The sequence below is a fragment of the Paramisgurnus dabryanus genome, chromosome 5 (genome assembly GCF_030506205.2).
Source record: "Paramisgurnus dabryanus chromosome 5, PD_genome_1.1, whole genome shotgun sequence".
In the NCBI taxonomy this organism is placed as follows: domain Eukaryota; kingdom Metazoa; phylum Chordata; class Actinopteri; order Cypriniformes; family Cobitidae; genus Paramisgurnus; species Paramisgurnus dabryanus.
The window spans coordinates 10,802,299-10,826,408 of record NC_133341.1 but is presented as its reverse complement, the minus strand read 5'-3'; the positions used below and the strand labels follow the sequence as shown (position 1 = coordinate 10,826,408).

The window sequence follows — 24,110 nt, the reverse complement described above, 5'->3', positions numbered from 1 at the left end:
ATGGCAAACACAGTTTAATCGTCAGTTAAAAAAAGAGACCAAGCAATAAGCTCATGGCTGCAGGGTTTGGATAAAAATTAATGGATCAAGTAGAGAGTGGGATAACAGGATATCCGAAAATCCTCCTGTAACCTAGCTCATAATATACGGCTCACCCCTCACATACTGTACTCTTTCTTTAATTTAACAACAAACATACCAGAGTGTCCCAACCGTGCCCCAGGCATTTCTACTCCCTCTACCTCCACATACCCAGCCTGTTCTCTCATATGGGTGCTGTGATCTGAGGTGACCTTTGCTAAATTCCAAACTTTTACATTTTAATATTCTAGTTTAGCCAGGGGGAAATCAGATTAGAGGCAATAATCTCTAAAACCTAAACCATCAGTCATTAATGACAGTAAACAACATTTAACCACAACTGCCAGTGATGCAAGATCACAGAAACTTTAACAGAAATTTACAGATTCAATTCATGTACTCTTGCCGTCGTTTATAAAGTTACCAGCGCTGTTTTTCTGGTGTTTGGCGAATGTTCGTTTTGAACCCTGCGTGTGTGTGTGTTTGCTTTCGCACGTGTCAAGCGTGTATGTGTGCAAATCCATAAATACAGAACATGAGGAACAGGCTTTAATGGCAGAGAGTGACGACCCGGGTCAGAGACAAACAGCGCAAGCAGCAACAGCGGTGGATAATGGCTGGTCATTTGTGGTGAACAACAACAGATTTTGCACGCCTTTAACACGGCATGTATTACACCCTCTAACTGCACACTGACATGAGACGAAACCACTGTATTAAAACATGCATAAGCAGACAAACAGTTCAGACAAGAGGCAATTATCCACCAAACAACCTTGGCAGGGCAGTATATGACCACCCAGCCAACGCTGGAGAGAGAGAGAGAGAGAGAGAGAGTAGTGTAGTGAAAGGTCATGACGGCAGCTCATTAAAAACCTGCCAGTGCACTAACAAAGCAGCAGGGCCTGATACAAACATTCTCTCTCTTTATCAGATATACCCGAGGAAAGGGCAGGGGACGTGGAGACCTAGTTGAGCATTTTCAACCCCCAACTCTCCATCTTCACTCTCCCACTGTAGTAATGAAAGTTATTTACCTGTTTTCTCATCCAAATGCTTTGATTTCTGCTCTCTCCTGAAGCAGTGCTTGTTTTACTGTGTGCGTGCTGAGAGACCTAACTTAGTTTTTATGTTTGTATATGTGTTGGGTTTCAAGCTGCATAGCATACTACCAATGATTTAAAGTAGGATTGCCGCGGTGACAGAATTTTCCCATCGGTTAATCAGCGCGTCACAAACCCGGTGATCCCGGTATCACCGGGTGGGAGGGGCTTATAAATGCGCATGCAGACGTGCACATTTTTCTTTCACTTTTGAATTACGTAACTGTTTAAATGCAGTGCTTGTGTACGCTGCGTTAAATCGCGTATGAATTTATGTGCAATGCGAGTGTAACAGCTGGTTTAATTAAGTGCTTGAGTCAATGTGCGCAGGTAACGCTCACAGAACTGCCAGTCCCAAGCAGAGCAACCGGCTACTTCTCCATAAAGCGCTCCTTGAATGATGGGTTTATTATTTTTCTTGATGAAAAACACAACAACAAAACTATCTCGCTTATATTAAACACTATATATGTATATTATAACAAAAACAAGCCTAATTTAAAGTGCACCTATTTAATTGCTTAAACAACGTTATTTTGTGTATTTAGAATAATACAATGTGTTCGCATGGTTTATGGTTAAAAAACACATTACTTCCACATACCGCACGTTTTTGTAGCTCCAGGTATACTGCTTTCCTTAAACGCTCTTATTTTTTTACAAAACTCATTGATTTGAGAAGCCCTCTGTCCCTGATTGGCCAGCTAATCTGTACATTGTGATTGGCCTGAATACCTCTGATGTCAACCGGAAATGTGACGCTTCTTACCATGTTTGAAAGATTCGCTCACAATGCATTGCTGACAGGAGTTAACTTAAACGCGTTGTGTGTGTTTGATTATCGCTCTGAATAGGATTTCTATCAGTTCTTCACAAAAGCGCAATTATCTTAGCTTTTTGCTCAAAATTTGGTATGAAGGTAGGATAAAACTTTTTTTTTAAGCAGAGAGTCTCTTCTTTCATTTGATATATTGTAGGGCTGTAACGATAAATCGCATGTCCCATTAAAAGGCCTGTCTAAAAGCGATTCTGCGAATCTGTGTTTCATGCGCAGCTTGTGCGTGTACTATGTCAGTAAGAAGTCCTTATCAAATCTAAAATCATTATGAGTCTGAGTCGTTTATAACGTGCATTTAAAAAAGCACCACTCGTTAAATAAAATCATTCAAAATATTCTTTATTATCATGAAAATACCTGAAACAATCTGAAGAACAGCGATATAAATATCCTTCTAGACATTTCCTGGAATAGGGTTTGTAATGCTACTTATTCTGTGGCACAATTGGAGTTTCTGACTGCACGAGAGTGCCCTCTGGCTTTTGGATGTGACAGCATTTCACCGTAATTCGTTCAAATTCATTCATTGAGAAAACACGCATTTGCACGATAAATCGTTACAGCCCTAATATATTGTAATTGTATGTTAACCTCTTATGGAATGGCTGAAATTCCACAAGGGGGCGCATTTGTTCCTCAGACGTTGCACAATAAACATGACATCCGAATATATTCATTATAAATCATGAATGAAAAGTGAGATTCGAACGAATGTCTGTTAGTGAACTTATTGTATACACTATTTATATCGTAATTCGGTCAGAAACTTCAAGATTGTGAGATGAACAAATCGTTTTGGATTAAAAGGCTTAGATATTCCATTTCCTTGGACTTTTGGGGATTTATGAACAATTTGTTTTGGACAATTTCACCGAAGCGGATAAAGGAAAGATTTTGAAGGTAAGTAAATATCCTAAATCGGCGCCGCCCGGTTCAGGTAACTAACAACTAGATTACAGTTTTATGACTGCTAAAAATCATATTATGCTTTCTGTGTGCGCTTAATGGAATCCCGAAAGTCTAAGCTTTACAACGATGTGCCGCATGACCGTATATTTTGAAGATTTAATGCTTCAAAGTTACAATGACGTAATGCAGCCTCACGTGCAAGGGAGGTGGTGTGCCGTGTACGGCACAGTATTCCTTACCAGGTTAATATATTTAACAAAGAACATTTTCTGGAAGGCATTAAACTTTTTAGCAACTTTTTAAAAAATGCTGGCGTGGAAAGAGTTAATGAGATGGCAAAATTGTATGAATTTGTAATATCTTATTTGTACATTTTAGTACAATCAGCTTTGCCCCAAAATCAATCGTATGACTTTGTATGATTCTCTTTGTATGAATCATAGTTAAATAAGATAATTGAGATAGTTACAGTACTGAACACCAATTTTCCCATAATCATGTCACAGTATTTTACTGGATACATTTTTACAGGACATTTTACAGTAAGATACTGTATAAAAATCAGTTATAGTGTATAAATTGGCCACCTTGTAAAATATTTCCCAGTTTCAATGAGATAAGGCTAAAACTGTGCAAAACTATGTTACCACGGAAAAGTAATCAAACTGGCCTGAAATGATACATTATATTCATGTTTTTTATAGCATGCCACCGTTTTCAACTATCAATGAACTTGATAGAAATCGACATATTGTAGCTCTGCAATTCTCAACTATTACACACATCAAACTATTACAACCCAAAAGCTCATATTGCAGCTACAAAGAAAGAGAGGAAGAGAGAAAGTGAGTTTGGATTCTAAACTGCTGGGGATGTTTGGGTCAAACCACATCTGATAAAAGGCTCTTTTCTCCTCTGCGTTTTAATCTTTCTTTGTGTGCATGGGAGAAGAGAGGGAGGGAGTATGTGAGAGAAGAAAGGACAGAGGGAGGAAAGTAGAGTGGAAGTGAGCTATTTAGAAAATGACTACGGTAAGCTGTAATCAGGCGCTTGGTGGGTCTGTTCTCTGGAGCTCAGACAATCTGCCTGCACTGGCCTTGACGCTCAGGAAAAACACAGGCAAATTACACTAAAATATACACATGCAATAGAAGAAAGACAGGTGTCTATGTGTAGACTTTGCCAGCAACATAAAGGCTATTGAGTAAAATTACTTTTTAGGAGATGAGTGGAGAGATTGTGATTATCGTTTATGAGGGACTATAGAGGAGGACATTGGGTAAGTGGGTAGTGGGAGGGGGGTAATGATTTTTTCCCTAAACGAGAAAAGCCTTACCCCTGAATACAAGAGTGGAGCTGGAAAGAGAAAGGGACGTGGGTTGTAAATAAACGTTCACATCGGTGCACTTGTCCATTTACAGCACCAATTCATAGCTGGAAGCCTGAATAGATTTTGCTGTAGTTGCTTGTTGAGGACGCGCACGCATGTTGCTGTCAGCGCGCTGGTGATGACTTAAGCACATCCTGAAGTGTTAAGCTTTCGCATGCTTTTTATTCTTTGCTTTAGCTACAGAGACCTCATCATCCTGTCACAGTTTTGTTATTCGGGGACACGGTGTCATCTTTTAGAGCGTGTGAGTTTTTATGTGAAAAGCAGTGTGAAATATTAGCTTATATTAGGTTATCACTGTGAGAAAATGAAGTGACAGAAATGCTAATAGGCTGTTAGTGTGTTACTGTTTGTGTGGAGGGAAGGACGAAGCCAACGCAAAAGTCTTAACAGGACAAAATCTGACCACACGATGATGAGAATTTTGTCAGAAATATAGGACGAATGAAAAGTGATTGTGAAGTGACCGAACAAAAAAGGAGAAAACTAATTTAATGAAACTGTTAAAGAAAGGAGATGTGGACCTGTATACTGCACGCGAAACGCGTGAAGGCACTATTATTGAAGAAAAAAAAAAGGAAAGTGGGAGAACTAATAAGGCACTGACATATCTTTAATAAAAGAGAACAGAAATAAAATAAGGTGGAAGTAGTTAAATTGACACTTTGTAGTTTTTCAACCTTCATAATATATTTTCAAGACCCTGGTGATGGTAAATCGACTTAAAATAGGTTGAATGACATGTCCACCTTAGACTGACGGTGGTCTGTATCCAGGGCCAGATTAACACTTTGTTATACCCTGGGCAACAATATTCAAGGGCCCCATCATCATGACTCCAGGATCACCATAATATGCTCATATTCAGAATATATTACTGTAATATACAGTAAATATACTCAATACTTCAAATTCTAACTGTCATCGGGTGTATTTTGATTTACAAATATTTATTTTATGCACTATTATGTCCCCTATCAAAGACATTCACTTACATATGATGCTATGAAAACAAAACACAGCAGCATCAATATAATCTCCGAAGTGTACTCACAAACACATAAACTGAATGTGTTATCAACATGTCAGTTTATTATAAGAAAAAAAAAGACTTTAACAGCCAACAGGTTTACAGCTGGGGAAACTGGACTGATTTTTAGACTGGTTTAGTGTTAATCAACATCTAACTCAAGGCCAAAAGTTACTCAACTGTTAATTTAAATTAAATAAACTGTTTACAAGTATTATTACAAGACCATCATGTAGCCTAACATTAGACACCCAAACCAAAGTGAAGGAAATGATAATTTGCAAGACTGAACTGAACTGAACATCAACGCAGACATGAATTTCCTCACAGAAGTTTAAGATCATATACATCTTGAAGTTAGATTTATAAATGAACACAGAGAAGGGAAGTTTAGCACAAGCAAACATGCTGAAGAGGAACTGAAGGCAGCTAAAAACCATCAGGGCATAAACACTGGCTTATTTTATTGCATTTTGGATCCTTACCTCCAGATAAAGTATTAAACTGGACTGATGATTTAAATGTTGTTTACTCACATGCGCGTTGTTAACTCTCCGGATTTTATGTTACAGCACTCATCCACTCGTTCAATTCTCCACATGGACTGTTTTTGTTTACAGTGTCGCGTGAGCAGCTACACTGCAGGTTCGACTTCATTTGGCGCTAAGCAGACCTCTTGGTGATGTCAAAGTACCGCGAGAGCAATTCAAAGCAGATTTCTCCTTGTGATAACTGGAATCGCTCTCGCTGTACTTTGCTGTCACTCGCCAGTGGGCTCTTGTTGCGCCACAGCAGTCTGCTCCCCAGTCACTTTCGCGCCGCTAAAGTAATTTGATTTAATACGCCGATAGGATAGCGCAGATACACCACTGTTTATACTTTACATTTTCTGCGTTTCTGATGTCCTTTTCCTTTTTTAATTTCGGCTTTGCGCTACTTAGCTTCTCCATGTCTCTTTTTTTTCTGTTGTAGCATCGCCTTGCGTCACGTACGCTCTGCGAACCTTTGACCCACCTCATGCGGACTGACCAATGAGGAGAGGGTCTTAACTTGAGGCCCTCTCTTCATTGGTCAGTCCACATGAGACTGTCAATCAACCGCTCTCAACTCACGTTCAAAGTCATAGCCAGCGCAGCGTTTCTCTGAAGAGCGCAAAACCCGTGTTGACAGTTTTAATATGAAGCGGCCAGCGGGAGATTACCAGATACAGTATTTTGCTCGTGCCCTTGCTGCCCTGGACCCTCTAGAGGTCTTGGGCCCCTGGGCAATTGCCCAGTTGCCCTTATGGTTAATCCGGCCCTGTCTGTATCGCTTTTACTCGTTCTTTTAAACTTGGGGTTTCGGGTAGTAACCCGAGCACAAAACAAAAAACTACAACAATCTGCTTTACGGCATACGTCACTTTCTCCACTCAAATTCGGACGTGAGAGCGCAACTATCTATTTTCCTGATGTTTTTGTTATGGCCAAAGCAGCAACTAAGAAAAAGAAACCTAAGGTTTTGTCAGAGTAGACCTGAAAGAGAAAACGGGAGACTGACAGAATAAAAAGAAGGACGAGGATCAATTATATTGGGCCAGCGTTCGCTTGCTGGCGTGAACTAAAGAAGGAGGAGTGGTTTCTTACCGATGGCCCTCATGCTTTTGTACTAGTAATGTTATAATGCTTGCGAACACTCTCTTTTTTACGTGAATTTTACTGAAAGCTACTTGGAGAGTTTAGAGAGAGACTTATATCACGTGACATTGTGGCAGCATCATGGACCTACGACACGGGCAATCTGGGTTCGATTCCCTTTTAAGGCAATTTTTTTTTATATATAAACTTTAACCCAGCGACCACCATTACAACTGGCTTGTAAACGTGAACTACACGTTTTTTTTTGGCGTTTGATAAAAAAATAAAACCCTTGAAATTATATTACATGACACATGACATGCTGGAAGGCAACTTTGTGACCTAAAGAGTTGTGTTCTTTTCCTTTGCGACAGTGCTGCGGCGCTTGTGGCCTCTAGGGGTGCTAGACGTGAAAAATACATGTCTAGCACCCAAAAAGTTCCATGGTGTGCCTTTAAACATACATTTTAAAGGGGACATTTCACAATACTTTTTTAAGATGTCAAATAAATCTTTGGTGTCCCCAGAGTACATACGTGAAGTTTTAGCTCAAAATATCCTATAGATAATTAATTATAGCATGTTAAAATTTACACTTTGTAGGTGTGAGCAAAAATGTGCCATTTTTGAAAGCAAATGAGTTGATCTCTGCACTAAATGGCAGTGCCGTGGTTGGATAGTGCAGATTAAAGAGGTGGTATTATCCACGTTTGACATCACGGGGGAGACAAATTGCAGTGACCTATTTTTTCACATGCTTGTAGAGAACGATTTACAAAAACTAAGTTACTGGGCAGATCTTTATAACATTTTCTAGGTTGATAAAAGCACTGGGGACCCAATAATAGCACTTTAACATGGAAAAAGTCTGATTTTCATGATATGTCCCCTTTAAAACAAATTGTCTGTGAAATGAAACGAGATATATTATCATCAGAGGTTTTACTGCTGATTGCACTTCATACTTCAATTATAAATCAAAGACAATGGTATTTATGCTCTCTTAGCTTAAATCACCTCAAAATTGTATTTTCAGCGCTATGTTAATTGTAAAGTGGGACTTTCTATTTCACAGCCTTTGGGTGTTGCGATGCTTCTATCAAACAACAGATTTAGTTGCTTTTGTAAATCTAACACATGAACCAGAAACACCAGATTTTGTGCTATAGTTCCTTTCATTCATTTACTCACAAGTGGTCCAACTCTTCCTGAACCGGCATCCCACAAGAGGTTTAAAGTGAATGACATCTGATCGCTGTAATTCGCTGTGTGTGTAACAGACAGATTGTGTGAGAGCCTCTGACATTTCTACCTATGATGGTTCAGGCGCAGAACATAAGGTGCGAGTACAGAAAGAAGCGAGTGATTTGTGGGTGTGCGAGAGTGCGAACAAACGTGTGGAAAAATCAGCCCAGTGAATATGAGTAAGCGTGAGAGTGTTTATATGCATGAAAGAGACGACGTGATTGAGAGAGCTCGTAACTTTGCCTCAGGGAAAGTTAAACAATTACACTGTATGCGTATCGAAATTATCTGTATAAATCCTGAATAATTATTTTGTACAAACCGCTAGGATATACTGGTGGATTTGTGTGTTTGTTTACCACTTATTGTGAGGTGACGTGTGAACAATAAACCACGGCTCACTGTGTCCAAATGAAAAGGTGTTGAAGCTCTCTGTAATTTTTATTTTTATCTGGACCTGTCTCAGCAAGACAGGAACTGTGAATTTGAAGGCCAACAGATGTGACAAAACTGAGCTGTGAGCTAAGAAAAAACTGTCAGACACAGTTACACAAACTCTGTGTGCTTAAAACCCTCTGATGTCTACTAGGTGTGGGAACTGGGAATCTTCAAAAACTGGTTAAAGAAAATAAAAAATGTGTTACCAGAGATGTGTCTCTTCGTTTCTTGTGCAATTAAATTGCTAGAAGATTTTAAAAGGATTAAGAAATGTTGAAAATAATTAATTTTATAAAATATTTATTTCTACTCGGATGAAATTAAAATCTACCAACAACATAAATACACTTAAAATAATGGTTCCTAAAAGGTTCTTTGCAAGGCTGTATGTTTTATAGTGGAAAAAGGTTCTAGAGATTATAGCCTCTTTCAGAACGCCTTAGTTCTGGTACTAATTCCCTGGAACAAGTACAGGTGATGCTTTTCGGAGATCTAAACATTCCTCACTACTGTTTTCCTGGTTGCGTTCTGACCACCAGTCGGGACTCTGAAGTGACGTAACATTCAAACTGATGGTCAATCTGAAATCAGCGAAAAATGGCAGCAGCATTCACGCAATACAGAAAACATCCAGAGAGATCTGACCCAAACAATAAACTTGTGTCCCAATAATACATACTTGTACATACTTGCATACTAGGGGTGTCAACAATAATCGATTCGGCAATGCATCGCAATGAGCGCATGCACGATTCAGCATTGATGCAGCAAAGTGCCATAATCGATTATGTCACTGTTTATTTTCTGGAGATGACCGTGATAGACGGGTAAATAAAAACGCATCCTTTTCCATGGAAAGTGGACATATGGGCACATTTCAGATTCTATGAAGTTAATGGGAAACAAGACTTACGCTGTGTGTAAAATTCTCATCTCAGGCAGGGCTCGCAAAATCGCTGGCCCGACGTCTCGGGGCTATTGTGAATTCCTGTCGGGCTACCAAAATGTATCTCCACCCAGCCCGTCGGGCTATCTTGGGGAGGAAATAATATTTTAATGTTTTTGCTTCGTCTCAGATTTAGTTAGTTAATTATATTGTATGTATTTCTGCGTCCTCTTGTCTGTCATTATCCTCACGTAACAAGTGAAACTGTCAGGAAATGAAGTGCGCACGACCCTCTGCACACGCTTCTCCCGGCTAGGCTCTTCATGAGCACCTGCTTGCGCGAACTCAAGTCATTTAATAAAATAACGTCATTTCATTTTTACCTCATAGACTAACATTGTTTTAGCGTTTATTTTTTCTTTCTTCAGTTAGTAACTTAAATATGTGAGAAGGAAAATATGTTTGAGTGATTTCCGATCGATTTGATACGTCTAGGCTATTGAGAGTATATATGATGTTACATGCTTCTATAATGTGTTTAAAGTCAGTGGTTGTTTATATATTTGATAAAATACCATGTTATCTAAATACAATGTGTGATATGTTGAGGTATTTTTTATAAAAAAATAACCCGTGTTATAATACATTCATATAATATTTCAGTAATATAACAATTAAATCATTCTAACGTTAGGGGAACGTTAAAATAACCTAAAAAATAACATCAGGGTAATGTTTATTTTCTTAAAGAAAACATTCCTGGCTAACCAAAAACCTTGGGAACCAAATTGTTAGCTGGGGCAGGAATATTTGGCTTACATGGAAATCCAGGATTTATCAATATTCTACATTAAACTGTGTATTTTTTTATTCGGGCTACTTATATTCATTTCAGGCTACCAAAAATTAAAGAGTGTCTGCCCGAAGGGCTACCAGGGATTTTAAAATTTTGTGAGCCCTGCTCAGGTATATAATTGTCATTGTCTTAAAGCTGCTCAGCTTCCATTTTTGTTGAGAATAATTGCACTCTACTTTACTACTTGACTTATAAAAAATGTGCCTTGTTGTGTACAGTAGAATTCTGATGCATCGCAATGCATCGTAGAATTGAATTGAATCGTTACCTGGTGAATCGTAATTTAATTGAATTGTGAGGGCAGTGCCAATGCACACCCCTATTGCATACTGCCACCACATAGTCATAATGGCTCTTTTCCATTGTGTAGTACCCCACGGTTTAGTTTAGTTTGGGTCGGGTCAGCTCACCTCATTTTTGGCATGGTTAGCTATCACTTGCAGTAGGAGGGATTATAGGCGTGTCATTATATTTGCGCTGCCTACTGCTGTGAAATCATACAAGTGAGAGCGTTGTTGTACATTCCCATACATACATTCATTAATTTCTCAGTCCGCCACAAAATTAAAATTGGCCACCACAAATACATGTTTGCTCATTGCGTTTATCACTAACGTGCTTGTCGCGAATGTTTGCCACAAACTACAACTTTGGAAAAAAATGGTATGGTGTCCATGATTCTCAACATGTGGATGTTTTTCATCGCTAAAAGGGAGTTTGGGAACTTATAGCAGAGCACAGATGACAACATGTTTGCTCGAGCGCAAGCTAACACTAAGGTAAAGCTAATCTTTTACATTATAGCGATGACGCTGGTAGTGACGATTTTCTTAGACCAATCAGTGATCTACTGTGTTTTCGTGTCACGTTTGGTATCAGCTCGGGTTGCTTGGAACCCCAACCGAGGTGGTACGAAAAAAGTATCAGGTACTACTTACTGCACCCAATGGAAAAGCTCCCAAAAGTAAACTGACACGACCCAAACTAAACCAAACCCTGGGGTAATATGCAATGGAAAAGCGCCATAAGTGGTCACAACCAGGGGTTAAATTGGGTTGGAATGGACCAGAACAGCGTTTCTACACCTATGTCGGAGGAGGGGTAAAAGAATACTTGTATAATAAAAATGAAACGTGATTGACCCCATGATAATAATCGTTTTAATAATAATAATCACTTAAATACGCATAATTCAGAAATTAATAGCTATTTATATAGAAAGTTTATAATTTGCATGTGTTTCTAAACCTTGCAAATGTTAATATTCAAGCAATTTAAAACAATTTGAGTGCAAGAAGATGCTTCAGTGAGCTATTTTCTGTGCGCACAGACACACACACACACACTAAAATTTCACACAGTTAAAAGTGCATGCACTGAGAGGTGCGTTTCAAAAAGCGCGCAAACACTGAATCTCTCTGTGCTTGGCAGGAGTCAGGATACACTGTAAAAAAAATTCCGTAAAAGAAATTACAATGTTATTGCAGCTGGGTTACCGACCGTAGATTTACATTTATGTTATTTACTGACAAGAGTTTGTTCAAAGTTAAATACATTTTAAATATTAAGAAGTCTTTATCTTTACAGAATAAAACTATACAATAACAGCCTCATGCAAAGCATTCTGGGAACCAAAAAATTATCATCAACCTTTTTCTGTTTTTTGCTTCAGATTTTATTTCCCAGAATGTTTTGCTTGATGCTGTTTTTTTAGTTTTACTCTGTAAAGACAAAGACTTGGAAATATTTAATGTTCATTTAACTTTGAACAAACTCTTGCCAGTAAATAACATGAATTTAAATCCACGATAATTTACCGGCAACCCAGCTGTTATTTCTACAGATTTTTTTTACAGTGATATACACACAAAAGTATCCCAAAATACCACAGTTTTGGCAAGTATTCCCATAATAACAGCCGGTAATTATGTCTTAAGTGAACGTAAACAGTTCAGAAAGAAATCAGATGTTTGTCAGTATATGGATCTATGCTTATCCGGTCTTAAAGTGACAGTACACTCATTAATATGCTTATGTTTATGTCATTATGCTTATCAAACAACAGAAAACAGGAAAAAATCTATTCTGTAGCTATAAAAAAATTATTCGTATATGATTTGTAGAATAAAGACAGTGTAATTATTTATTTTATTTTATTGTATTATACAAGGCTCTACTGTTAGACCTGTTAGACCACTTTATTTGTAACTCTGTTCTTTTCTATTTACAATTCCTTTAATTTCTTTTCTTATAATCCGAAAATGATTTGATCTACGATGACTCAAAAACGATTATGTAATCTGTTAACCACTACTATATTGTAAAATAAATCAATTTGAGAATGAGTGATAACTTTTTTATACAAACTTTTTTATGATAAATATAATAATCTTATTACGAGACACAGTGTGGTGTTGTCGGAGCCTTGGTTTTCCGCCCGTGTTTTATTTCAAGTGTCCCCTTACCTGTCAAATTAGTTGAACCCCTGGTCACGACAGAAAGACGATACACACAGATACTGGATTAGAGGCTCAAATGTGCACAAGGCCTCAGTGCAAAATAACAACAGTGGTTATAGACTAACTTGTCAGCTTTTTGTAAAATGTGAATAATAATAATGTACGTGGGCTAATTTTACACAATCTGGACTTTAGATCAGATTGTCTTTACCATAATGTGCCGTGTGCATACTTTGTTAGAAAACATGACTGATGATTATATCCCAAGTAAACAGTGATGGATTGATCTCAATATTTCTTCATCCAAAAATTGGATGTTATTGAACACCTGGCATCAACGAGCAGCACGAGGCTGTCTGGATTTATGATTGGCGCGTTTCATAATAACGTTATAAACACGTTTTGTAATCCAGTATGTGATTACTCATTAATACTGTTGAGCAAAACCATCACGAAAGAGTGCTCAGTTATCGGATATATTGCTATGACCGTAGCGGTGTTGTTGCTGTTGTGTGTTAAACGCACACGTTACGCAATTTAAGAGGCTGATAAAAAGTGGATGTATGTCTGTGTATGTTATGTTTATGTACTGTAACATGTTTGTAAAGTATTATCCGTTACGACGCTTTTTAAAAATGACACTGCTAGTGTTCAGCATGGCAGATTTTTGGCCAATAGACATACACATTTCACGATTACTTTGCGTTGTGCTGGTTAGACCCTACTCCGAAAAAGGAGCTCATTTAGACATTCCCAAGTTTGTTCACAATTTTTGCATGCCAAACATGACAAAAAGCAGGTACTTCCGGCAAATAGTTCCAGGACTACAATATAGTTTGCGCTGTCTGAAAGCCCCTTATGAAATGAAAAAAAAAATGGTGCTTTGACTGAAAGGTTCATGGGGAACCGAAAATGGTTGTTCTATGGCATTGCCAATAACATTTTTAAGCACCTTTATGTCCAAACCTCCTGCAATGAAATAGGGCGTCTCGTGAATTCCTATCAAGATCTACGTAATGATCGAATGCTCAAACTTAACTTACAAGGAAGATAGAGAGCAGAGAAAGATTGTGTGTGCTTATCTGCCACTCGCTGATTATTGGAGTTTTCTTCACACTGTAAATCACAGATTTTACCCTGCAGGTACACGGGAGACTACATGAATCTCTCTGCACAAATATATCAAGCATGCAGGAGTTTCTGTAAGCGTCCAATACACCGGTACACATTCAACCATGCAGTGGAATTTCTCATTGAAAACTCGGCATGAAAAACAAATCAAATGAGAAATGTTTCAACAACCATAAAATATAAGAGAGGGAGGAGTAACAGGATACAGTTATCAAAACATCTCACAATCACCAACACAAAACCCTGCATGACCAAATACAGAAAAGGCTTAGATCATTTTTCACAACCTTGCTATGATGACAAGCCCAGCTGATGTAAGATCGCTGGGGAGTGTGACAGAATCCTCATACACATTCTTCATACAGCAAATGTGTGTGTGCAGCAATGGTTCCTGCATGCTACTGAACCTACAACACGGCACATGATATACTGTACCCAACCACAGCCTGAATCGAATGTGATGAGATATTAAAGACAGTGTGCTGTGAAATGCCAGGACCAACATACGTAATGTGGTTTTCTTTGCTGACAACATGTAGCCCAATTTAAAAATGAATTGCTCTGATTCACTCATAAGGGCCTTTTAATTAATTCTGTTAATAAATTACAAAAACGTCCAAATTCACAAGCTATTTATCTAAATCATATGCTTACTTTGATGCATCCCTGATGATTTTTAATATAAAAACATTTAATTTAAACTATGATTCTTTAAAACTAAAATATCAAACAGAGAATGAGAGAAGCATTTTGTTTTCCGAATTACTATATAAAAAAGAAAACTATAGGAAACACTGCTGTATAATACAATTGTGAAAAGCTCACAAAACAGGGTGAAGAAATGAAGACAGAGTGAGACAATTTCATTTATGTACAGATTCATCCATTTACGGCTCATCTTTTTGCCCAGGACGTCTGCTGCTTATCTGAAATTGGACACCCTGGTGATAAATTGCGGTGAAAGGAAAAAGGAAGAAAAAAAGAAAGAAAGAGAGATGATTTTTGACAGGATATGTGGAAATGTCTGCCTGGGGTGAGAGGGAAAGGCACTTTCTCTTTTTATCTCTAGGACATAAGAACAGTGCTTTAAAACTAGACATGGGAAAGATTTTTATTTTGCTTTGCTAAACCTAAAGCAAAAACAAAAATTGAGTAGCCTGATCGCGCTTTATCATGGTTAAGGCTCCTTACAGTGATCGATGGCCAGCATCATCCACCCAATCCCCCATCCATCATAAAACACCAGATGCTGATCTTAGATCATGTGGGCAGCCCAATTCCTACAGCACCTCTAAACTGCACCATCCACTGAAATGCTCTCTTTGCAGCTCTATAGCCGAGCCTGTTATTGAGGGTCTCATAGCTATGTGATTCTGGGAGGAAGATGATCCAAGTGGAAACAGCTCAGAGCCAAAGCAAAGGTTCATGAGCGGACTCTGAAGACATTTGACACACAAGCATCAGTCAGGGATGCAAAAAACACAAGGACTTTGAGGTCTTGGATCCTGAGGCTAACAGGGATATGAAAAGAAAAACAAACTTAAGTACACACAAACAAAATAATTTGATCTTAAACCCCCATAAAATTGCTTGACGAGAACTGTTTTTCATTTTTGTGTTGAAGTATTTCCTTTAGAGAGAAGGGAGATATCTTGGAGGCATGCTGGAGTGCTCCTCTATTTGAAAAATTAACAATGGCCTTGACATATTCAACATAGTCTACACAGTGTAGTAGGATGAGTCAACAATATTTTTGGTTAGTTTTCACCACAAGAAAACTATATTTTAATGTGCATTCTTTTACATTTAGGAGCACCCAACCATTTTAGATGAAAAAAGTCAAATAACAGTCACTTCAAGTTACTACAAGCTATACGGATTACTTTATTAATGCCACAATTACACATCATGGCAATATGCAAACTCAACATTGTACAGCCCAATGGTAGAGCATTCTTAGCAAAGGTCATGGATTCACGAGAGGACATATACTCATACTTTGTAATGCATTGTAATTTGCTTTGGATAACAGTGTCTGCCAAATGCATGAATGTAGAAATGCCCATTCGAGGTCCGAACTGGGAACCTTCTTACTGTGAAGCAACAGGGTCAACCACCAAGTCACTGTGCCACCCCTAAAGCTATATTTAACCTAAAACACTAATACATTTGGGGGTGGTTTTCCGGACAAGGATTAGCTTAAGCCAGGACTAGACCTTAGTTTAATTAGGAAATTAACCTAGTTTGAACAAACATGCTTTACTAAAAACATTACTTGTGTGCATTTTGTCAGTGCAAGTTCAGGGTTTCAGTTCAGCAGCACATTTCAGTTCAGACGGCCCGCCTAAGCTTGGAAACCCTACCGCCTTAACTAAGTCGTCCAAAAAAAAAGGCCATCAAGTGCAACTCGGAGAATTCAAACTGCGAGCAAAGACGCACGCCACGAGGCCGAAATGAGAAAGACGTGGTCCGGGCTACCACTGTCTGGAGGATAACTAGCCAGTTGATAAAACATCTCGGAGAATAGCGCGGACGTGCTTCACACCGCGAGCGTGCACGCGCGCCACACGGCCGAAATGAGATAAAGCTTGGAAACCCTACCGCCTTAACTAGGTCGTCCAAAAAAATAAATAAAACATTTCGCTGCACAAATGGCCGTCAAGTGCAACTCGGAGAATTCACACCGCGAGCGAAGACGCGCGCCACAAGGCCGAAATGAGAAAGACGTGATCCGGGCCATCACTGTCTGGAGGATAACTAGCCAGTTGATAAAACATCTCAGAGAATAGCGCGGACATCCTTCACACGGAGCGTGCACGCGCGCCACACAGCCGAAATGAGATAAAGACGTGGTCCGCATTGTCTGGAGGATACTCTGTCGATAAAACACGTGTCTGTGAGAATTGTAAGTTGACTTATGTTTTGGGGTTATTTAAGCCTGTTATTGTATTAGTTTATAGTTCTTGCAAATTTGAAGTAAGTTAGCTGGTGATTTTGTTGTTTGAGCAACCTGCTAGCTAGGTTTCACATGCCTGTTGATTAGATATAATTGTTGAGTGCTCTTGCTCACTTTATTTATGTGCATTATTTAGATGCTACAGTAGTTACACTCCTTTAAGATAATGTAATTAATAGTTGGAAATAATCAGTTTTTACAATTTTTGCGCTATCTATCATCGTTCGCCTGCTGTCTACAACATCTGCCTTAGTTTGTGTTTATTAATCCTTTGGTTTCCCTTCATCACGCAGCTATTCCCATTAGAGGTATCTGTTAAAAACATTTAATTCATTAATATTCTAGTATGTGTTCATTTTCTGTCATTGTTTCTTCAAAATTAAGTTTTATTTGAGTGTTTTAAATAAAAATATTTTAATTTTTATCATGACGCATACGCCCCTTTGATTGCCATGCCCTCCGCCCCGCCCACTCACCCAACCCTACCACCTTAACTAACTAATTTTCCGCAGGAAACCCTGAAGTTGATATGTCAGTGCAAGTTGTTTTCAGTATGGACCACTCTTACATTTATTTTAGTCTAGGACTAGTCTAATCCCTGTCCTGGAAACCGCTCCTTGCTTTTATATATATCTGACAAATTATAGCAGTAACATTAAAGCAGACGCTCACATTACAAGCTAATAAACAAATTCACACATCATCACCCATCCATACTCCAGGGAACAGACGGAGAAATTAAAAGATGCAACCTTCATGGAGAAGGGTGTATAAAGAAACTCCATCTCTGTCGGTTTTCACTCATACACACATTTCTCTGAAAGGCTCCACGGACCACAATCATCTGCTGTTGTCCGGTGGACTGTGCTCTAAAGGGTAGATGGTCAAACAGACAGATAACTTGGGTTTCTGACTGCAAACATTTCACAAGGGCATGTGACCATGGGAACAGACACATCAAACACGAGCGAATCGGCACAACTGAGCTGAACTTTCCAGATTCCGGGAAATAGATAAAGTCTTGTTATGGAACGGTTCACTGAGAATCTGCTTTAGCTCTGGATTCTGATTAAACTGTCAAATGTAGTTTTAAAGCATAAGTGCACAAACACACACGCACACACACAGCTGCTGTCAGGAGATGGTGACATACTGGATGCATTCAGTTCAGGATTCCCATAATTGTGGCTAGAAGGGATAGTAGCTGTATCCCCTCTAGTCAGAAGCGGTTTCCAACATCTTCCGAACAACTAATTTCCATGACATGGCACTTTTATTTTAAGCAAATTAACTTTTATGACGTCATTCATTTCTATATGATTTTTTTGGCCAGGAAATCACCATTGTAAAATTCCCTGAGACTCACAGGCTTGACTTGACTTGTTAATCCATAAGATTAATCCATGTGTTCTTTAGGCTTTGTGTTTGACATTAATAGAAGCGCTCATATACGCCCTTCATCAGCACACACATTTCGTTCCAGTCTCAATGACCTGCACAGCAATTTTGCATTCAAATATCTGTGTGAGCAGAGAGAACTGATGGACCCTGCAGCAAAGTTTGTCTCTCTCCCTCTCTCTCTCTCAATAAGCCCTCTTACATCAATCACTGCAGATACCCTGCCATTGACACAAAGGCCATGGAAAGACTGAGGCCACTGCAAATTCCTAAAGTAACAGAGTATGAAGCACATCTCTGACAGCGCCGATATGCTTTTTACAAGCCAATGAAAAGTTGCTGTGGACCTCCAGAAGTGACCCAGGCATATGAGTGGTGTCAGGGAGGTGAACATTTTCTAATCTTTACCAGAGAACAGCTTGTGCAAGCTTTAGCGCTGACTCACATGAAACTGGGCACTGATGCATAAGCAGTAATGTTGCTAACAATGTGCGAGCGAGTGAGAATGAAGCCGCTCCAACTGACTCTATCAGCACCCTGCTGCTCATTGCAGAGCCAAAAAGCTGCCCTTTACTTCATTTGATGAGTGGTACATACCCATACTTTGGTACCACGATGATGCAGTACTTAATCTACAGTATCACTACCACATGCCTACACAATATACATATAGCAGTTGTATTGGAAATTCTTGTTTTGACATTTACTGATCTCAGCACTGTTACTTGATAAATGTTTTTTACAGGTTTAACCCGATTATGCAGAAGGAAATGTGCTCCCAGGGCTCATGAATCATGTGAGCTCTGAATCTTACGCTTCACACAGGGAAGTCTTTGATAAATATGGCTTCAGTGATTGTGAAGTGTTCTGCTCTGCAATGCTTCATAATCATCTCCTCTCGACTTCATCACCAGATCCTGCCCTCAAAACCACTGATCATCCTCGTGTGTCTCATGAAATATTGCATGATGCTGCAACATGCTATCAGGGCTCTGTGCATACTCATAAGCACCTGGACATTACAAAAACATACGAGGACCAATGTGAAGTGTACACAGGGCGAATTCTCTTCTGTGTCATTTTTCCCTCATAGGCAAATGAACAGTACTTAATATGTTTCATGTCAGCATTACCACTTCATTAACACTTGCTCATAGAATAAATTCTATTTAAGTCTAAGATGACTGCCATATAATCAAAAGCAACATAAGGAGAAAAATTACCCAGCAAACCAGATCACCAACAGTTGTGGAGTGGAGAGATCAGTTTGGCCACTTGGCCAGCCAATGAAAAACTTAAAAAAAAACCAATGAATAATTGTTTTTGCATTTCCATTTGCCACTTTTCCTTCGTGAGTTCTCTCACAGGGTTATGACCCATGTCAATGGGATACTGTGACCTGGAAGTGTAACATTCCTGTAGCTCAATAACCATAAGCCCACCCAGCAACCAACCATGACTCTTGGTATGTGACGGGAGGTGATACAGTGAGCCAGGCATGCAGAAAACAGCAGCATATCTGATTTAGAAACAGCACCGGTAGTGGGCAGGTTCCTCCCCCAGTCAGATTGATTTCATAAGAGAGAGGGAGATCTGCAGTCAGTTCTCCCTCTGATCAAACAGTAACTGGGTTTGATGTACTCAGTAGAAGTGCTGATCCTAGATGACTATGATTCTCTGAGAGCAGGCTACGGGTTCATCAAGAGGGTTTTTTTGCGGAGAAAAATCAGATCAAGAGGGTTTTTTGCGGAGGCAGGGGCCACTGCCTTGAGTGGGTACGTTATTGTGGAGAATAGTGGTTATGGAAGCATGTGGGTTGATGAATCATCCGACAAAAGTGATTTTGAGATACTCATGCATGTGTGAGTGCACTGTTTCTGAAAAAATGCAGCTGCTTGATTTTCTGTGGAGCTGATTAAATAATTGTAATTTAATAGTCTTGGTTTACTTTTATTTGTCACACAGTATTGGATTCCAAAAAGTGAGGCAAATATAAATGGTATCTCCATCATGAATCACGTTGTCACTCAGCGCGCCACACTAGCGACATGAAAATGGCAGCATGGGCTTTAGCGTGGATTAGCTTCTGGGTGGCGATGCCTGTTGATGGTGGCAAAGTTCACCGGGGTTAGTTCTGCATCCTCTAACAGCCAAGCATAATCTCTACCATTTTTGTGCAAAGGTCTTGCCTAACATTTAAAAACAAACTCATCACAGGACTCTTTCTCTGGTTACACAAGTGCATAAATAAGTGGATGTGCCTGCTGACATCAACACAACCATGATGCTGTAATGGATCACAAGGATCATAATGTTGCTGCCAACCACCTGCCCTCTAAAGACACATCATCAAACCTGGGCATGCCAAATGGTTTCTGAAAGAAAGGTGCAGGCCATTCCTCATATAAAGCATAGGATTATTAGTGACAGTAATTTATTAAGCCACATCCCTTACATCAGTTCCATCTGTCAGATGCTATTCCAGATAAATCAAGCAAGAACATTGAATACTGTGTGTTGGCTCACATTCAGAACTAACATTAGGCTTTTGCACAACATTTTTAATTGTCACCATCAGGGCTCAACATAAAGGACTTACCGGGGCAAGCGTGAGAGACGTTCGGGCCGGTAAAAAGTATTGTCACTTGCCCAATCAGGCCAGTGCATCACCCTCAGTCACTAAAATATATTTTCAGCAATATATACTATTTAACATCTTGAAAGCAGACATTTACTTGGGTAAAACACGACGAAAGAAACAATGCAATATTTTGCTGTCAGTTTACAGGTAAAGCAGAAAAGTTGGGGTCCTTTTTACGTTGGAACATGTCTGTTGTACATGTATAGAATTATATTTGACTTTTGAATTATTATTTTTAAATATTTGACAAACACTAAAAAAAATGTATTGGGACCAGAGAAAATTTTGGCAGGGAAAGTGAAAACCTGAACCATTGGCACGACCGGGCCAGTATAACATTTTAAAAATTCTCCCAATCCAAGAAAGAATCTCTTGCAGTATTTTCCTGTATTTGCACCAGCTATATGTCCTTCTGTTTTAACAAGATGTTCAGTCCTGTTGACAGAAAACAGTATCACAGCATGATGCTTCCACCTCTGAGGTTCACTAGAAGTGTTCAGCGATGTGGGCAGTATGAAGCTGGCATCACATATATCGCTGGGTCATTATAATGTATATCAGCACATTTCAAACATGCTTCCATATGGCAGTGGCTTCTTTTTTGCCACCCGATACAATCTAGCGGTTTGATGCATCTTCTTTCTGAATGAACGAAGGAATCAACTCTGCCCACTGCTTCATCCAAAAACGTGGATGATGTTTTGCCTTGTAGTCATTTATTCATTTGCTTTGCTTTATCTCTTGCATCACCAAGATGCTCTTTAGATTCAAATGGTTCCTTTGAAAGCTTATTATGCAGGAAATGTAGTTTATTTAATGATTCACAATTAAGATGCTAATTAAGGCAAATTAAGGGGCTGTTTACACGACACTGTTTTCAAGTAAAAACTAAAAGCTTTTTATCCTAAGTATGCAATTTTTGTAAACTGGTTTTAAAGTGCAAGTTTTTGATAATTACACAGTTAGTGTCTCATTTAAAACTACAAAAATGCGGAATTGGTGACATTTTGCACATATGTATTCTTGACCTCGATCGCCACTGGTCTGGCATGCATAATACAGTTAACGCAAAGGAAAAACTTTCATTTAAAGTAAATTGTATATAAATGTACCCTAAAGCAAATATATCAGTAGCTGGGTTTCAACACCTTGATTTAATGCGCAATTTGAAGTATACCATAAGAAAATGCATTCCAAACAAAGGGCCGTTTCTCAATATGGGTTCTTGTCCGTAATTGCGTTCTTGTGGACTTGTAAAACATCATCAGTCGCGGCTAGGGTGGCCATTCGTGCCAGTTCCGCCAGACACCTCCCGATCATGTTTCCGCGTGCGTTCTCCGGAAGTCGCGTTGCTTGACCGCATACCTCTTTGATGTTCTTACATTTCAGTTAAAATACATAAGAAAATTAAGATTTCTGAAATGTAACTGTTGCTTTTCTGAAATTGAACCTGAAATATTAAACCTTGATGACGTATGTGGTCGACCAACACGACTTCCGGAGAACGCAGCCAAAAACATGTTTGGGACGTGTCCGGCGGAACTGGCACGAATGGCCATCCTAGTCGCGTCCCAAGTACTGTTACAAATCAAAGTTCGCATCAAGCCAAGTTCACATAACATCCCCGGATGTGTTCTTGATCTGCCCATTTTTTTTAATCGAGGATGCATCAGGAAGTGACTTGACAGCCAAGTTTACCAGAATGCATTTCGCGTCAACGGCAATGAGGCTTAAAACCTGCACAATATTTAAAACATTTTTCTTTCTGTGTCATAAAATGTAGTTTTAAGAGCTGTTTAGTGGAGAATATAGATGAATTAACTTGAAATATGTGGTCAGTTAGTAAAGATAGCGCCTTAATTAACAAAAAGGTTTTTACGCTCGCTTGAGGTGGTTTTTGACTTTCGCGAAAAAGAGTAAACTTGAATGATGGCTGTTGGAAACGCATTTGCCAAATAAATTCTGACGTAGTGATTGGTTACCAATATCACCATTATTTGCTCGAACAACTAGATGGATCTAATTCACATTTGTTGGTTTTTCATTTATGCGAATTTTGAAAAGAGTCGCTTCACGTTTGGATGGAAACCCAGCTACTGACAGAAATGTTGATTTTCATCCACATGAACTTCTATTTTGTGGAACACTAGGAAATAGCTGTTTTCAAAAGAATATTTTTCATACCATAACACCACTTTAACCAAAACTAGGTTTCACCTTTCAGAACTGAAACTATCAAAGATAACTACATTTCAATCTGTGAAGCTAAGATAAATGATTAAGTGGTCTGACAAATTCGCCGATCGAATGACTGACTGGATCTGAAAGATTGGCAGCTGCTGTCATCAGTAATCAAAGGTCACTTCAATTTTATTTCTCTAGAGAAAAGCAACCGACACAGAGTGTCAGCAACACCTTGAGTGTGAAGTGCATGCATATGCCCCAGTATACGTGCGTGTGACATTGCAATGCTGCCTCACTCTCTCCGTCTCTCATCAGCCTTCAGGGCACAGAGTGGGAAATTGAGGCACGTTCCCAAGGGTGTAGAGAAGCTTGCCAGAAAGATTAACCAGCCTTCCTTTTATAGCCTTTGACAAGAGGTTAAATCACACGTTACAGTTCTGCACACTAACCTCTCCCTAAATAATTAGATCATGAATATTACAGTGGATGGCTCTGGCAGGCCACAGCTGATCAGTCCTGGCTGGAGCGGCTGAGGGTTCAGCTTGGCTAAGCAGCTCTCTCACGGCACGTCGACCTCATATACAGAAATTGCAGGCTGAATTCAACTAAACAGAATGTCCAATAAAACCTTTGTACATTAAATGTACAAATAGAAACAGTGGAAAATCAAATGAGCTGGATGTTCTACAACTTTCCAGCCAACCAGTCCACACAAAGGCTACCAAGTCCATAAAACGGGAATGAATTATATATTATATATATATATAAATGTATATATAGCACAATTACAGTGTTTTTGTACCCCAATGTGCAGTCTGTGACCACAAAACTAAAATCAGTTTACATTCCTATACAATGCACAAAGGCAAAACAGAAAAAGTTTACGTTAAAAAATAAACTGGATACATTTCTTCTCAAGTACCCACCAAGAGGCTAAAGTAGTGAGATG

The 24,110-nt window shown here is 39.1% G+C and overlaps 1 protein-coding gene across 9 annotated transcripts in view; it reads right to left on the bottom strand.

Annotated features, from left to right (window-relative positions):
• Positions 1-24,110, bottom strand: part of fam222ba (family with sequence similarity 222 member Ba) — a 63,886-nt gene that overhangs the window by 14,364 nt on the left and 25,412 nt on the right. The window contains exon 1 of one of the 9 annotated variants that reach the window (XM_065266914.2): positions 8,159-8,381. The exons of the other annotated variants lie outside the window; for them this stretch is intronic. The gene's annotated coding sequence lies outside the window, so the exon portion shown is untranslated. Of the gene's footprint in view, positions 1-8,158; positions 8,382-24,110 lie in introns of those variants that run through there. 9 annotated transcript variants of the gene reach the window in all.